The 17512-nt window shown below is 40.0% G+C and overlaps 1 protein-coding gene across 6 annotated transcripts in view; it reads right to left on the minus strand.

The window, feature by feature from the left end:
• GAS2L3 (growth arrest specific 2 like 3) overlaps positions 1–17512 on the minus strand; it is a 106204-nt gene that overhangs the window by 2399 nt on the left and 86293 nt on the right. For 3 of the 6 annotated variants that reach the window (XR_014804238.1, XR_014804234.1, XR_014804237.1), the window contains one exon: positions 12349–17259. The gene's annotated coding sequence lies outside the window, so the exon portion shown is untranslated. Of the gene's footprint in view, positions 1–12348; positions 17260–17512 lie in introns of those variants that run through there. The other 3 variants (XR_014804240.1, XR_014804236.1, XR_014804235.1) reach the window with 3 other exon arrangements.

Here is a 17512-nt window from a genome sequence, read left to right on the forward strand (position 1 = left end):
CTACCTCAACTCAACCACACCACGTGATTGACATGAACCCACCCCTAAACTGGTACATTATTATGATGGATAAACTATACTGACACATGAAAATCACTCAAAGTCCATAGTTTACATTAGAGTCCACTCTTGGTATTGTATATTCCACGAGTTTGGACAAATGTATAATGGCAAATATCCATCATCATAGTACCATACAGAGTAATTCCCCTGCCCTAAAAACCCTCCGTGCTCTGCCCATTCATCCCTCTCCACCCCAACCCCTGGCAACCACTGAGCTTTTTATTCTCTCCATAGTTCTGCTTTCTTTAGAATGTTATATATTTATATAGTTTAGAATGTTATATAGTTCTGCCTTCTTTAGAATGTTATGTAGTTATACAGTACGTAATCTTTTCAGATTGGCTCTTTCACTTTGTAATATGCATTTAAATTTCCTCCATGTCTTTTCATGGTTTTATAGCTCATTTATTTTTAGTGCTGAATAATATTCCATTGTCTAGATACACTACAGTTTATTTCTCCATTCACCTACTAAAGCTCATCTTGATTGCTTCCAAGTTTTGGCAAATATGAATAGAGCAGCTTTAAATATCCATGTGAAGAGTCTTGGTGGACATTAAGTTTTCAACTCCTTTGGAACTGAAACACAAAAGAACAAAATTGCTAGATTATGTGGTAAAAGTAGGTCCAGTTTTGTAAGAAACTGCCCAATTGTCTTTCAAAGTGGCTGTGCAATTTTGCATTCCCTGAAGTAATGACCAAGAGTTCCTAGTGCTCCACATCCTTGCCAGCACTTGGTGTTGTCAGTGTTCTGGATTTTGGCCATTCTAATAATTACATAGTGGTATCTCCTTTTGTTTTAATTTACATTTCCCTGATGACATGATGTGGAGCATCTTTTCATATGCTTATTTGTTACTGGTTTATCTTCTTTGGTGAGGTGTCTGTTAAGATCTTTGACCCATTTTTTTAATTGCATTATTGTTTTCTTATTGCTGAGTTTTAAGGATTCTTTGCATATTTTGGATAACAGCCATTTATGGAAGTGTTTTTTGCAAATATCCTCTCACCGTTTGTGGTTTGTCTTCCCCTTCTCTTAACATTGTCTTTCACTGAGCAGAAGTTTTAATTCTAATGAAGTCCAGATTATCAATTATTTCATGGATTGTGCTTTAGCGTTATATCTAAAAAGCCACCAGCATACCCAATGTTATCTAGGTTTTCTCTTTTGTTACTTTCTAGAAGTTTTATAGTTTTGCATTTTACATTTCACTCTGTGATCCATTTTGAGTTAATTTTTGTGAAGGGTGTAAGGTCTGTGTCTAGTTTTTTGGGTTTTGTGGGGGTTTCTTGCATATGAATGTCCAGTTGTTCCAACAATATTTATTGAAGAGACTTTCTTTGCTCCATTGTATTTCTTTTGCTCCTTTGTTGAAAATCAGCTAGTTGTATTTATGTGGTCCTATTTACGGGCTCTCTGTTTTGTTACATAGATATCTTTATTCTTTCACCAGGATCACAATGCCTTGATTACTGTAGATTTATTTTAAGTCTTGAAATAAGGTTGTGTCAGTTCTCCAACTTTCTTTCTCCTTTAATATTGTATTGGTTATTCTGGCTTTTTGACTCTCCAAATAAACTCTAAATTACCTTGTCAATATCCACAGAATAACTTGCTAGAACTTGGATTGCGATTGCATTGAATCTATGGATCAAATCAGGAAAAACTGACATATTGACAATATTGAGTCTTGCTATTCATGAACTTGGATGATTTCTCCATGTATTTATTTCTCCTTGGTTTTGGTCATCAGAGTCATATAATTTTCCTCATATAATTCTTATACATATTTTGTTAGACTTATAACTAAGAATTTTACTTTTGAGGGTGCTAATGTAAATGGTATTTTTTTTCTAATTTCAAATTCTATTTTTTTTATTGCTGGTACACAAGGAAGAAACTGATTTTTTTAATACTAACCTTGTATCTTCCAACCTTGCTATAATCATCTATTAATTCCAGGAGGTTTTGTTTTGTTTTATAATCATCTATTAATTCCAGGAGGTTTTGTTTTGTTTTAATTCTTCTGAGTTTTCTACGTAGATGATCATGTTGTCTGTGAACAAAAAGAGTTTTATTTCTTCCTTCACAATCTATATATATTTTGTTCCCTTTTCTTATCTTATGGCACTAGCTAAAACTTTCAGTATGATGTTGAAAAGGAATGGTGAGAGGAAACATCCTTGTCTTGTACCTGATTTTAGTGGAAAATCTATGAGTTTCTCACCATTAACTGTGATATTAGCTCTAAGCTTTTTGTATATATTCTTTATTAAGTTTATTAAGAAGTTCCTATTCATGGTTTACTGAGAGTTTTGATTAAATAGGTGATCTCCCTCGGCATATGGAGATTCCCAGGCTAGGGGTCTAATTGGAGCCTTAGCCACCGGCCTACGCCAGAGCCACAGCAACTCAGGATCCGAGCCGCGTCTGCAACCTACACCACAGCTCATGGCAACACTGGATCCTCAACCCACTGAGCAAGGCCAGGGATCGAACCTGCAACCTCGTGGTTCCTAGTTGGATTCGTTAACCACTGCGCCACGACGGGAACTCCTGCAGTTGGATTCCTAACCCACTGTGCCACAGCAAGAATTCCTTTTCCTGCATTTCTTGAAAAGATCATATGATTTTTCTTTTTCATCTTCTTGATGTTATGGATTACATCAACTTATTAGCAATAATTTCATTTTAGTACTTTCTGTTAATCAAGTTTCTTAAGATAAGAAATTCTATATTTCTTAGATTCCTAGGAGTGCTATGCAAAGCAGAGAGATTCTACCTGCCACTCCATAAAATTACCTAACAATCCACATAAAAATATACTGGTATGAGTATTGCATAATAGTAATAGAAAATCATACCAAGGAAATCTTGTAATCAATCAAATCATACAAAATTGGCCCTGCTTAAAGTGCGTCTATTTTGAGTTTTTCCCCCTTTCCAATAAAAGTCTTAGGATTGCATCTCCCTTAATCAACATAAGCACCCCTCTGTGAACCTCTCCTAGAGGCCAGTAAGATAGAATGAATTGATTCTTTAGGATTTGGTCATATATCCACCCTCAGGGGGAGGGGGAGAGGACTGGTTCCTTCTCAGTCACATGGACTGAGATGAGGGGGATGAATTCCGTAAGCACAGAGACTGGGTGCTCAACTGCCGAAACAATGGGTGTCCTTAGCTATTAAAATGTCCTAGTGAAGATGATACGTTATAATGTGAATGGCAAGATACTACTGGTGCTGCTGTTGTTAATCTACTATCTCCGACAACTGTCATAAAAAATCCGCTCTGTGCCAAGCGCTGGGTACTTCATGAGGTTTACATTGTAGGGCTCCAGACCCAGAGAAGCAAAGTGTGTCTCCAAAGTTCACTTCATCCTGGACTCTGAGAGAGGTGAACTACTGGGCTGTCTCCTTGGGAAATCATGAGTGGACTCTGTGTTGGGGAAAAAGCACATTGAAAACTTGGTGATAAGGAAAGTAGAGTGAAGTAGATAGCAATTCCGCTTACCAGTACTTCCAGGTCTCCTTCCATTCTGGGTACAGAGAAATACCGCATTTTCCCAGTTTGTTGAAGTTAAATGTTTCCATGAAACTGTTTTTTGTTGTGGTGGTTGTTGTGGTTGTTGTTGTTGTCTTTTTGCCATTGCTTGGGCCGCTCCTGCAGCACATGGAGGTTCCCAGGCCAGGGGTCCAACCGGAGCTGTGGCTGCCGGCCTGCGTCAGAGCCACAGCAACGCGGGATCCGAGCCGCATCTGCAACCTACACCACAGCTCAGGGTAACGCTGGATCCCCAATCCACTGAGTAAGGCCAGGGATCAAACCCGCAACCTCATGGTTCCTAGTCGGATTCGTTAACCACTGAGCCATGATGGGAACTCCCCATGAAGCTGTTTATTAGTCAGAAAAAATGAAAGAACGAAAGAAGAAAGGAAGGAAGGAAGGAAAGAAGGAAGGAAGGAAAGGAAGGAAGGAAGGAAGGAAGGAAGGAAGGAAGGAAGGAAGGAAGGAAGGAAGGAAGGAAGAAAAGGAAAGAAAGAGAGGCCTGTGAGCAGAAATTATGTGTGCTACTTCTAGGCCGAAGTACTTAGTTGCTATGGTGATCATACAAGAACCTATTAATATGCAGCGCCATAAAATTAAGGCAACATGAAATGCTGAGCCCTGGAGAGTCACCCAGACCCGGAGAGACTTTGCTTGAGTGGCTGAGAAATAAACTTGTGTTATGGGGGCCATGAAATTGTTGGAGTTATTTGTTACAGCAAAGGAATCAAGCCTAATTGGGCCTTTACACACTAAGTAACACTTGAGACAATTTTATAGGGGGAAAAAATGAGGCACAGAAAATTTAAACAAACTGCCTAGAGTCCCATATCGAGTGAGGGGCAGGCCCAAGATTCAAATCCAAGTCTGTCTGATTCCAAAGGTTACACACTGAATCTCCCAGGCTAGAGGTCTAATCGGACCCACAACTCATGGTTCCTAATCAGATTCGTTTCCACTGTGCCGCAACAGGAACTACAAGGGCCTTATTTTAAAACAGCTCTATCTCCTCGACCTTTCCCCAAGCACATAATCACAAACTGTGAAAATGTAAAAAGGGGCCTTTTCAGCTTCATGAGTTTGCAGTTTACTTGCCTGACCTGGACATCCATTTTGGGGGGAGAACTCATTAGTGCAAGAATGAGAAAGCTCAAATTCTAGGTCCGACTCTCTGTCTCTGTGCCCTCTTATGTCACTTAACTTCTTCGGTTAAAATATGCATTTTCTTTCTTTCTTTCTTTTTTTTTTTCTTCCCTAGAAAGGGCTGCTCCCGCGGCATGTGGAGGTTCCCAGGCTAGGGGTCCAATCAGAGCTGTAGCCTCTGGCCTACGCCAGGGCCACAGCAACGCAGGATCTGAGCCACGTCTGTGACCTACACCACAGCTCACAGCAATGAGGGATCCTCAACCCACTGAGCAAGGCCAGGGATTGAATCTGCAACCTCATGCTTCCTAGTTGGATTCGTTAACCACTGAGCCATGACGGGAAGTCCTAAAATATGTACTTTCAAACGAATGAGGTACCAACTCTATCCATAATGCGATAAATGATCAGATGCTTCTTCCAGCTGCCTCTCCTTGTCTGCCCTCCTTAACCTCATTGCCATTTTCAAAGTGGCCTGTCAATTGGCTGCTCTCACCAAATGCGTCAGTCGAAGTTGGAACTTGATTTTATTTGCCCAGATTTAGGGAGGTGCCAGTTTGCTCCAGGCACACACTGTCACTACATTATCTGTGTGTGTCTGTCCTGTCTTGAGCACCGCACCAAGCAGTCATAAGGGGTAAAACAAGTAAATTCATACAAATGTGTCATAAATAATATGAGGTTTTCTTTTTTACTTTTCTATGGTTTTCAAATTTTCCATGAAGAACATAATTTGAAAATATCACTCAATTTTTAAAGGGAAAATCAGAGTGACAAATGATTTAAAGATAATAGAGCAAAAACATCAGGAGAGAGAAGTATATGTCATATAGATATTCTATAAGTCAAATAGCTATGTTTATTTTACCCATGATAAACATACAACTGATTAAATTTTGAGCAGTATTTAAAATAAAAATGATAAAATAAAAACTACGTAACTTAGATTGTAGTTTCTGACAAATGTAGTCATGTGACTTACAAATGAGAAAAAGTACAGAGAGATACTTGCCCATCATCACACAACTTTACCTAGTTCTCAAGAGAGACAATTCTTGCAGAATCAGGGTCCAAAAGTTCACGTTGCAGGCATCTTCACGAGAAACTCCTGAGGCATGGCCTATTTTATATTGCACACCTCATGACTCTTAAGATCTATTTATGTTCTGCTTAAGTTCCTGATGTAGCTTGAATCTTTTCTAAAACCCAAATTGTGAATGTGGGGACAACTAATTTCAGCAAATTACAACTGAACTCTCAAAGAGATTCCAGGATGTACTTTTCCCTAAACATAACATGTCGTTTCAGAGAAATCAAGGTGGTTTCATTAGAATCGCTGCTAGATGCTGTAATTGCAAGTAGATCATATTACCATGACATTGTTATGGCAAACATTTCCTCATGACTAAGAAGATGACTTCTAACTATTACCACAAGTATATTTCTCAGTATAGTATAAGCTGACATAGAGGGAACATTGTGGACACCTCTTTGAAATTTGTTGTGATGTACTTTGATCTCCAGTACAACGTTTATTAGTCTTCTCATTCTTCTCACCAAGGAAAAAGTAAGTGGATCAAGACATAAACATCAATAACATTCCCCAGCTTGCCTCTGAAAGTTGGCTGCCTTTACAACCAATATACTTTCTTGAGTTTCTCCAACAGGTAGAGGCCTGATTGTGTCCAGGATGGCAAGGTGCCAAGCTAAATTCTAATTTCCCAGCTTCCTTTGCGGCCGGATGAGGGCCACATGCACAGTCCTAGCCAGCAAGGCATAAATACAGAGTTTGCTCACATTGGTGGTTTGATGGAACTTCTTATCCCCACTGCCTCCTCCGTCTTCTTGCCTTGATGATGAGCATGATGACTGGAATTCCTATAACCACTCTAGGACAAGGAAGAAAAATCCAAAAGAATCTCAGGAAGATAACCCTAGACACTGCTGAGCTGATAAACCCACCCCAGCAACCATCTGTTTCCTGACTTTATTTACATGAGAAAAATAAACTCCTATTTGTTTAACAGTAAAGTCGCGTATTTTGTTACCTTCAGCTAAAACATTCTTATTGGTTACCCCTTTTCAGTCCCATCTTTTTCCTGATTATTTACCTGTAATCAGGTAGATAGCAAAGCTTATCTCTAATCCTTAACAAAAATCAAGGATGGGGATTTCTAATACATTAATTAGAACAGCTGTCTTTGCACCTGCCCCACTAATGAGCTACCCCAAAAGACATTTTGCTGTCAACTATAAAATCAGCACTCACACAAGCAATTATTTACATTATTCAAAAAAAGCTGCCTTACTCCCAAATGTCACATCCCTACATTGGCCTGAAATTATCTATTTGAAAGGGGATTGTATGAATGATAGACGCTTTCCTCAGTCCTTCATGTTGCTGATATGGCTCTAACCTGAACAGTGAGGACAAACTGGCCATGAAAGAAAATCACACGGGGGGGGGGGGACATTAAGGGCAAGATTATTCTAGATGATGAAATGAAAGCTCAGCTGGTTACAAAGGTCTAAGCTCAAAGGAGTAGGGGTGTATTAAACATGAGATGCAGTATCTTCAGAGGGATGAACCACGCAATGTAGGAAGTTAAGAAATACTATCTCCTGTTCTCATAAAGTAAGTTTGAAACTATGAAATACACTGTACACAATCTTTGGTTAGAAGTGAAGATGAATACGCAAGATGAAGCTAAGAACGATAATGATAATAATTCCAATGAACTTTTATGAAGCCCAGTAGTCCTTGCGATCATACCATATGGAAGTCACTCTTAGTGTCTCTATTTTAGATGAGGAAACAAAGACGTGGAGAGGTTATGCATCTTGCCTGCGATTATGCAGCTAGTGAGAAGCAGAGTAAAGACTCAAACCCAGGTCCATCTGATCCCAATGGCCATGCTTTCAGCCCTGCTCCTTAACTACCATGCTGTATTGACCCTGCCATGGCTCAAAGGATGTCAGACCTGACAGACCTTGGCGGGCATCCACCCCAGTAGCTCCCAAGAGTTTCAAGCAAGAAGACCACTTTGACCAATCACGTTTGCAAAATTTACCAGTGGAAAACATACATAGTAACAAAAATTCAATAACGTGCTTAAAAGACTACATTATATTTATCATCCACCTTCATTTGGAAAGTAGGAGTTCCTATAAATGTGGGACTGAGGATTTATAGAATCTAAAGACATTGCTTGTTGAATTTGGAATTTGTGGACCCTTTGAAATATTTCCCTGACCCTCCCGCACAGGTTGACCGTTGTCAGCTCTAGGCCTCTGCATTGCAGATGCCAAGACAGGTTTAGATGTGCGAAAGAATTACTGAGGGAAATTCCTGTGAAGGATAAAGGGATGTGGGCAGCTAGAGCCTTCACATCACCATGCAGGTCCTGGGAAGGAGATCGGAAAGGAAGGGTTAGATGGAAAGAAGCTGAGTCTGCAGTGCCATCCCGGCCAGCTGACGGGGAGTCCTGGAGCTATACTTGCCTGTTGGAGAAAGCCCCCACTGGGCCAGCCCCAGGACCCCTGTCATGCTCTGTCCCTGGCTGGGACCAGCCCCAGGACCCCTGCCATGCTCAGTCCCTGGCTGGGACCAGCCCGGTATAAACGTGGCCTCAGATTCATGGGGGCAGTCGCTGGGGGCTGTCAGTTAACCATACTCTCCACAGCAGCTTGTTCTGAAGGAGATGGGGTAGCACAACTCCAAGGCCAGGAATCATGGCTGTGGTCTGAGATCCTCATTGTAAAAGGTGAGGAAAATGAGGCTCAGTTACATTCAGTCACATAATCAGGATGAGAATTTTCATGATCTAACTCCCAGGTTGGCAGAGTGTTTAAACTGAACTTTGGAGTTAAGTTCTCCTGCCAAACGGGGGAACTTAGGCAAGTGATTTAATCTCTCTTAGCTCCACTGTCTTCCTAAAGAGATGTTGTTTAAGGGTACGTACTTGTAACTAGTAGATAAATAAGTCCTGCAGAGTTAAAACACAGTAGAGTGGTTATAGGAATCAAAACTCTATTGCAAGCATTAAACTTACTAAGAGGCTAGATCTTTAATTATTCACACTATGAGAAGAAATGATAATTAAGTGGTGTGATGGAGGTGTTAGCTAATGTTACAGTGTCAATCATGCTGCAATATAAATGTTTCAATTGTACAACTTAAACTTGCACAATGTTATGTATCAAATATACTTCAATTAGAAAATGATAATAGGGAGTTCCTGTTGTGGTTCAGTAGGTTAAGAACCCAACTAGGATTCATGAGGATATGGGCTCAATCCCTGCCCTTTCTCAGTGGGCTAAAGATCCATCATTGCCATGCGGTCACAGATGTAGCTCAGACTTGGTATTGCTGTGGCTATGATATAGGCCAGCAGCTGCACCTCCATATAGACCCCTAGCCTTGAAGCCTCCATATGCTGTAGGTGCAGCCCTAAAAAGCCAAACGAAAGAAAGAAAGAAAGAAAGAAAGAAAGAGAGAGAGAGAGAGAGAGAGAGAGAGAGAGAGAGAAAGAAAGAAAGAAAGAAAGAAAGAAAGAAAGAAAGAGAAAGAAAGAAAGAAAGAAAGAAAGAAAGAAAGAAAGAAAGAAAGAAAGAAAGAAAGAAAGAAAGAAAGAAAGAAAGACAGGACGGGACGGGACGGGACGGGACGGGACAGGACAGGACAGGAAAGGAAGGGAAAAGAAAGTAAAGGAAAGGAAGGTAGGAAGGAAGAAAAAATGATAGTAGTATGTAGCTCCTAAGACCGCTGTGAGCTTTTAAAGAGAAAACACATGTAAAAATGCTTAGCACAGTACCTGGGACACACTAACCACTCAACAAATGTTCTCAATCCACCGTTTTTCTACTAGACATAAACCAAAAATTCAGAGAGCTTCTTCTTATGTCTTTATATTTCTCTCCGATTTATCCTCTCATAGACACTCATAGAAAAGTAATCCAGTCGCAGAGGAATTATCCCTAAATTACCCTTGATGTTGGCAAAAATCTCCAATGTTTAAGAATATTATCAGCATTCCAAATCTCATAAGTCAGATGGCCTCTGTGCTCAGAAGAGACAATTAAAATAGTTTTAGGAAGACTTACTCAACAAGTACTTAGAGTTGAATCATTTTGTGCTTTCAACATTAATTCAGTTAAGTTTTATTTGGGATAAAAATAAGCCTCTGCTATTTAAAATCCAATTCCATGCCTTAAAATATTTACTAAAGTGGAGGAGAACAAATCAATGCTGCAAGGTCAAGGAGGAACACGCCCGTTCTTGGAGAATCACCATGCTCGGCGAGGGGAGGTGAGCCTCAGACTGGCGGGGCTGCCTCTGGGTACTGCAGGATCATAGGAAATAAGAGCCTTCTAAAGGCTATGAGCTCTCATTCCAGGGAAGGCACAACTTTTTCCTCCCTGACTCAAAGACGGCTCTCCACCCTATCCTCAAAAAAAAAAAAAAAAAAAATCAGCATACTGGCACAACAATGGGAATATGGCTGACTCTATTGAACTGCACATTTTTAAATGGTTAAGATGGCTTAAAAAAAGGAATAGAGAACTCTGTGTAAGGGGTGAGGAAGAAAGGTATGTGAACGTTCTCACATGTCTGCTCAATTTTTCTATATACTGAAACTGCTCTAAGAAATGAAATTGACTAATTAAAAAAGAAAGAAAAAATCCATATTATGCTAGGTGAAAGAAGCCAGACATAAAAGCCCACATGGCAGATAGTTACATAAAATGTCCAGAATAGGCAAATCTACAGATACAGAAAGTGTTGTGGGGTGGGGCGTGCTGGGAGGTGATAGGACACGATAAATCGGCAGAACACAGGATATTTAGGGCAGTGAAAATACCCTGTACAACGTTATAATGATGGAAATAACCCACAGAATATACAACATCAAAAGTGAACCATTAGGTAATCTATGGATTTTGGATGATTATGATGTGTCAAGGTAGGTTCATCCTTGAAAAAGAAGAGAAGGAAGGAGGGAAGGAAGGAAGGAAGGAAGGAAGGAAGGAAGGAAGGAAGGAAGGAAGGAAGGAAGGAAAAGAGGGAGGAAGAAAGGAAGAAAGAAAGAAAGGTGACTAATGTGGTAAGTGATGTTGATGAGGGAAGGACACTTTTGGAAAATCTCTATATCTTTCGATTTTGTTGTAAACCTGAAACTTCTCTTTAAAAATTAAGTTTTTAGAACAAAAAAGTAGATAGTAGTTGCTAAGGGTCCAGGGGGAGGGAGGAAGGAAGGGGGAGTGACCCCTAATGGGTGTGAGGTTTCCTTTCTCTCTTTTTCCCTTCCTTTGGTGTGATAAAAATGTGCTGCAATTAGATAGTGGTGTTACCTGCACAAGCCACCTGCTCAAAAGTGAAATAACTACTGGAGGGCATATTTTTAAAGGGTCAGTTTTATATTATATGAGTTATGACTCAATTAAAAAAAAGAAAAACCTGTACCAGGTATAATGTAGATCCTGTCTTTTTTCATTTGACCAGGAAACCACTGGATACAATACAGGAGTGTAGAGGGAAGAGAACCAGCAAAGGTGATTCCCTCTCCTGCCTGGAGACCTTGCCCATCATCCTCTGATGAGCCATTCAGCAAGCCTGGCTGCTGAACCAGCTGTCACAGTCCCTGTGGTTATAGATGTTGAAAGGGGCGTGTTGTGGTCCTCTGCTGTGGATAGCTTTTTCTAAGTGTTTTTATGTCTCCTTTTCTTAATTTATCTGCTGACAAGAGTTATCAATTATCTCTTGATTTCTCTTTTCATTCCTTCTCATTCAATGGGTAACTCTCTCCACTTCTTCATCTCATCTTACAGATGGATAAACACGAGCCCCTCTGGCTGGCTGGTTATCCATCCATCCATCTTTCCATTCACTCATTTACTCATGTGTCCATACATACGTCTATCCATTATCTATCTCAGGATTCCCCATTATTTTGGAAGGAAAGGGCATGTTTCCTGGCAACGCTGCAAAGGAAGAACCGCTATTATCTTTCAGCTTCTGTGACCAGGAACTAGTGAGTTTCTTCACTTCATATTTTTGGCTGCTACCGTGGTAAAGGGAGCGAAGCGACTGTGCAGTTGACTCACAGACATATTCTTTTAGCACTTGGACAATGGTTAGTACACTGTTTACATGGAGATGAAGGAGGATGAAACAAATTGCTTAAGTGCTGTCGTGGCATATCCTGTGGATTTCAGTTTATTGAAAGACACTTATTGGCAAATATTTATAGGCAAACCCGAAGTTTCCTACCCCAAAATTCCTTTTCTACAATTTCACCAATTGAAAATTTATGGAAAAGGGTGAATAGAAAGTAATTTGGTAAGAAAATGGTTGTTTCTAGTTTCAAACACCTCTTCGGAGGGATATATCTATCAGTGATGCAAATATTAGTATCCACTAACTTAATGGATATAATCATCCTAGACTAAAGCTTTATCTATGAGAGAGGAAAGAACTGGCCTAAAGTTGGGTCATCCTTTGGTACCTTTCAGAAGTTCCTTCATGGGGGCCTGAACACCCACGACTTACCCACCCAGTAACCCTCCTTTCGACACTGAATTCAAGAGCCACTTCCTCTTGGAAAATATGTTTATTCTTGTCTGTAGTTTGGGTTCATTTTTTTTTTCTGTTCACCAATAGAACCCTGTGCAAGACACAGACAAAGAGAAAATATTAGCAAGGCAGGCACCTGACAAAGAAATTACATCATATTTATAAAGAGTTCTTACAACAGTAACAAGGCAAAAAAAATTTAATGGGTAAAAAATATGAAAAAGACATATATAAATAGCCAATAAACAAATGAAAAGATGCTTAAGAAATATTAGTGATTAAAGAAATGCAAATCAAGACAGCAGCAGAATGTCTAAAATTAAAAGACTAATGATGCCAAGTGATGGGAAGGACATGGAGTAACTAGAGCTACTCCCACTCATTGCTGGTGGGAACGTGGAATAATACGACCACTCCAGGGAATGGTTTGGAAGTTTCTTATAAAACATGTTTGCCATATGACAGAAATTCCACTCCTACGTGTTCATTCAAGAGAAATTAAGACATATGCATGCACAAAGGCTTGTACATAAATGTTCATGGCAACTTTATTTGTAGTAGCCTCACACTGTAAACAGCTCAAATGCCAATCAATATGTGAATGAATAAACAAATTGTACATCAAGTCAAAGGAAAAATAAAAAAGAATTGCTCGTATAAGTGGCATGAATGAATCCCAAATGTACGCTGAATGAAAGAAGCATGACACAAATGTGTAAATACTGCATGATTCCACTCACAGTATGAAATCATGAAAATCACAAGAAAGTTTAATTTAATCTTTAGCAACGGAATGCACATCAGTCGTTTCCTGAGTCCAGGAATAAGACGGCACAAAAAGGGAAACTTTGGGAATGAAGGATATGTCCTATATTTTGATAGTAGTCGTGGTTTGCACACACCCATTTGTCAAAATTCTTCAAACTGTACATTTAAAATGTGTGCATTTTAGATGCAACTAGAGATTCTCCTACTAAGTGAAGTCAGAAGGAGATGGACAAATACCGTATGATATCACCTGTATGTGGAAGCTAAAATATGGCACAAACTTATCTATGAAACAGAAACAGACTCATAGACATAAAGAACAGACTTGTGGTTGCTAAGGGGGAGGGGGGGAGAGCAGGATGGATGGAGAGTTTGGGGTTAGTAGATGCAAACTATTACATTTAGAATGGATAAGCAATGAGGTCCTACTGTATAGCACAGAGAACTATATCCAATCTCCTGGGATAGACCATGATCAAAATAATATATATATAAAATGAGTGTGTGGGGGTATATATATACCCACACACATATACATGACAGAGTCACTTTGCTGTACAGGAAAAATCAAAGCCTCAGGCACTTCACCCCCTGGGGTCAGTGCTAACCTTCATATGGTAAATATGGTTTGTCTTTTCTGACCTCAGCTTTGGTCTAGGGAATACCCCAGAGGGTAACCGTTTGACACCCTTCATGAGAAATCCTGAGTCATTCATTCCCCTCCATTTCAACTGTGTGTACATTTTTGGCAGGATTTCCGAGGATTGTTCTAATGGAGACATGATATTGTTTCTTCCTTCCTGCCCACAAGGAAAAGTGGTTGGTGGACTAGAGATGTGGGCTCCCTTTCACCTTACCCCTTCCAGAAGGTGACTTTTGGATCAATAGGGAAGCCAGTGAGGCTCTTTCCATTCTCCTCTTCTCCCCCAATTTGCTTGGCCGACATCATTTGTGGACAGAACACATTCATTTTCCTCTTTACTTAAGAAGATCCTGCTGACAGAATGCCAATTTGACTCCTTGCAGAGCCGTTTCATTCCAACTGAAGAGAATGAGCCTTATTTTCCGAAAATCTTTCCCTGGGTCACAGCATGGCAGCGTTGAGGCTTCTGCATTTGCCAAGCGGTAATTCCAATAATTCAACCCCCGCATTTAGAAGTTTGATTTTGCTAAATGAAAGATTCCTGGCAGGGACCCTCTTAAGGAAAACGGCTGGCCTTTGCAACCATTACTGAGACTGGGGAGACTTCAAGGTATTTTCTGAATCAAAGAGAAATGAAAGCAAAACTTCAAAAACAAACCACAAAAGTAATCAAGTGAACAAGCCCATCAGACTATGATGTTTCATAGGTGTAGCTGCTGTTCTGCCAACCCCCATTTCCATCTCAGGGTTCCTTTCAGGCGTAACTGTAAGCAGAGAACAAGTCAGGCTTTATGTGACATCTTTGGACTTCTGAGAATATTCATTAAATGATTATGAAGACGTTACAAGCTGCCCTCAGCCGGTGTTGGTGATCTTCTACATGAAATACTCCGCTCAAGGTTTCCAAAAGCATCGACAAGATAGTTCATGCATATAATTGCAGGTCCTCCCATATTTTCCAGATTAATGAGACAATCTTTGAAACTGTTCTGGTTCAGTAGTACTGTCCTTATTCCTTCTGAGGTTTTCAAAATCTTTTAGAATCAAAAAGATGACTTTTGAAAGTCTTTTATAAACTCCAAAGTCATAAATAGAATTGGATGATTTTTAGATTATGCCTTAAAAACCTACTAAATAGTAAAAGATATGAGCACCTGCTCAGTTCATGGAAAAAAAAAAACATACACAAGCAACCTTTTAAATATATTAATAATGTTCAATTTCACACAAAATAAGAGAAATGCAAATTAAAATTACTTTGAGATGCCATTTCTCAACCATCTGTGATTGGCCAAAAAAAGTCAAGACTTTGACAATACACTTTATAGCCAGACTATGGAGAAAAAAAGAAATTTCACATATTGTTGGTGGGGAAGCAAAATGGTATAGCCCATATAGAGGGAAATTTGGCATTTTCTAGAGAAATTGCATATGCATTAACCCTTTGACCCATCAATCCCATTGCTAGAAATTTACCTGAAAATAGTACGTTCACAAATACAAAAAAAGTACAAGTTATTCATTACATTATTTGTCATAACAGAATATTAGGAATAACCCATATGTCCAAGCATAGGACATTATTTGCAAATTACAGGGTATCCACACAGCAGAATGCAGCCATCAAAAATAATGAGAAAGATCTCTATGAACTAATATGGGGTATTCTGCAAATTATGCTGCCAAGAGATAAAACAGGAAGTGCCAAAGACTAATCATAGCATAGGAAAGAAGAGGAAATAAAAACATATATGTGTATATTTCCTTATTCTTGCAAAAAGAGTCAGGAACAATAAATAAAAAACTAATGAGGAGTTCCCACTGTGGCTCAGTGGTTAAGAATCCGACTGCAGCTGCTGGAGTCACTGTGGAGGTATGGGTTTGATCCCTGCCCAGTGGAGTGGGTTAAAGGGTCCGGATCCTGTGTTGTCACAGCATAGGTCACAGCATAGGTCACGGCTGTGGCTCAGATTCAATCCCTAGCCTGGGAAATTCCATGTGCCATGGGTGCAGTCATAAAAAGAAAAAAAAAATTAGGAGTCCCCGTCGTGGCGCAGCGGAAACCATGAGGTTGCAGGTTTGGTCCCTGGCCTCACTCAGTGGGTTAAGTATCCAGCGTTGCCATGAGCTGTGGTGTAGGTCACAGACACAGCTTGGATCTGGCATTGCCGTGGCTCTGGCATAAGCTGGCAGCAAAAGCTCCGATTCAACCCCTAGCCTGGGAACCTCTATATGCCACAGGTGCGGCCCTAAAAAGACAAAAGACAAAAAAAAAAAAAAAAAAAAAATTAAAAGCAAAAACTAACAAATATAGCTGCCTGTAGGGAATGGGCAAGTGGGGTTTAGGGAATAGGGGTGCAAGTAAGACTTCCAATTAGAACTTTTTTATTGGTTTTAACTTTTAAGCTATGTCATTATTTTATATATTCAAACATACAATTAAATAAAAAGAAATATAAAACCTTAACATTAAAGAAGTGAATATTACTATATACTAGATAGAAACATAGCCACACAAAATGAATTAATTCAAATAACTTTTAAATATAATACTAAGATTGTACATCTTTAATAGAATATATCTTAAGATCAAAAGAATTATAAGGACATCCTGACTTAACAGATTCATAACTAAAAGTGTTACTGATTGCTGTATTTCTGAAACTATTTTGTGTTTATGGTATAACAGTATCAACAAATAAATCTACTGATGTCCAAAACCAAGATTTTAACTAAGAAAAAATATATATGTAATGAGAAAATCAAAGTTTGGAGCTGTTTTTTGTTTGAATTGAGGAAGCATTATGAATTCATCATTTAATTTTTTTTTCTAGCTCTATCTAAATTAAGAGCTGGAAGCAACGACACCCAAGTAGTAATGAGCATACCTCACACTCACTTTGTTGTTTCTAAATAACATTTCCCACTCACAGAAACGAGGGCTTCTTATGATCATGACTGTCCAGGTCTGGGGCAGGGAAAGTTAAAGACGATAGGGAAGCATCTTGTGCCAGACAGTAAGGAAGTGCTCAGAGGTGAACGAGGCTGTGTCCAAAGGACAGAGAAGCACTGAGTTCAAAAACAAAACCTGAGTCCATAGTTGTTGGGCTGCATCCCACAGGCCTGCAAGGTGTGTACTCACCCAGCTTCCAGATGAAGAAAGAGCCCAGAGTCAGCAACAGAGACAGCAATAGTTTAATGAGCAGGGGGACCTTACATCTCAGAACAAGGCCTGGAACAACACCGCATTGTGTGGGGCAGAGGGTGGTGGGGCAGGACATGGCAGGAATTTGCTCCCAGGGTCAGGGGGAGGTCACCAGTTACAGGCAGAATTGACATAAGGTTGGCTCGCCCTTACCTGGAAAGCAGCAGAAGGGTGTGCCCCTCAGCAGCCCCTCGATAAGTTATCATGGTGGAGATGCTCTGATTTCAGGTAATCACTAGCTGGGCCGGGAGCAAGTATGCAGGAAGGTCGGTCATGTGAGCAGTGTGTAGGCGAGGCCAGCACTGGTGGAGCCGAGGCTGTACAGAGAGCAAGAAAACAGCCATCTTGGGTGGCCTGACCATACAAGAGTGATACTCAAGGAAGGAGGGGGCAAGACCCTCGCTCTCCAGTACCTCCACGTGAGACGTCTCCAGTTCAGTCCCTGGAGAAGCACTGTCCTACCACCAGAAAAAAGCATCTACACAGAGGGTGCAGGCTTTGCAATTCAGCCTTGGGAATAATAAAACAGATTCAAAACAAGTGGGCTGAATCAAAAACATTAGAACCTTG

The sequence above is a fragment of the Sus scrofa genome, chromosome 5, assembly GCF_054392235.1.
Source record: "Sus scrofa isolate SSC_HxYL_T2T_F1_AM1 chromosome 5, Sscrofa_HxYL_maternal_Yorkshire_Landrace_v2.0, whole genome shotgun sequence".
Lineage (NCBI taxonomy): Eukaryota > Metazoa > Chordata > Mammalia > Artiodactyla > Suidae > Sus > Sus scrofa.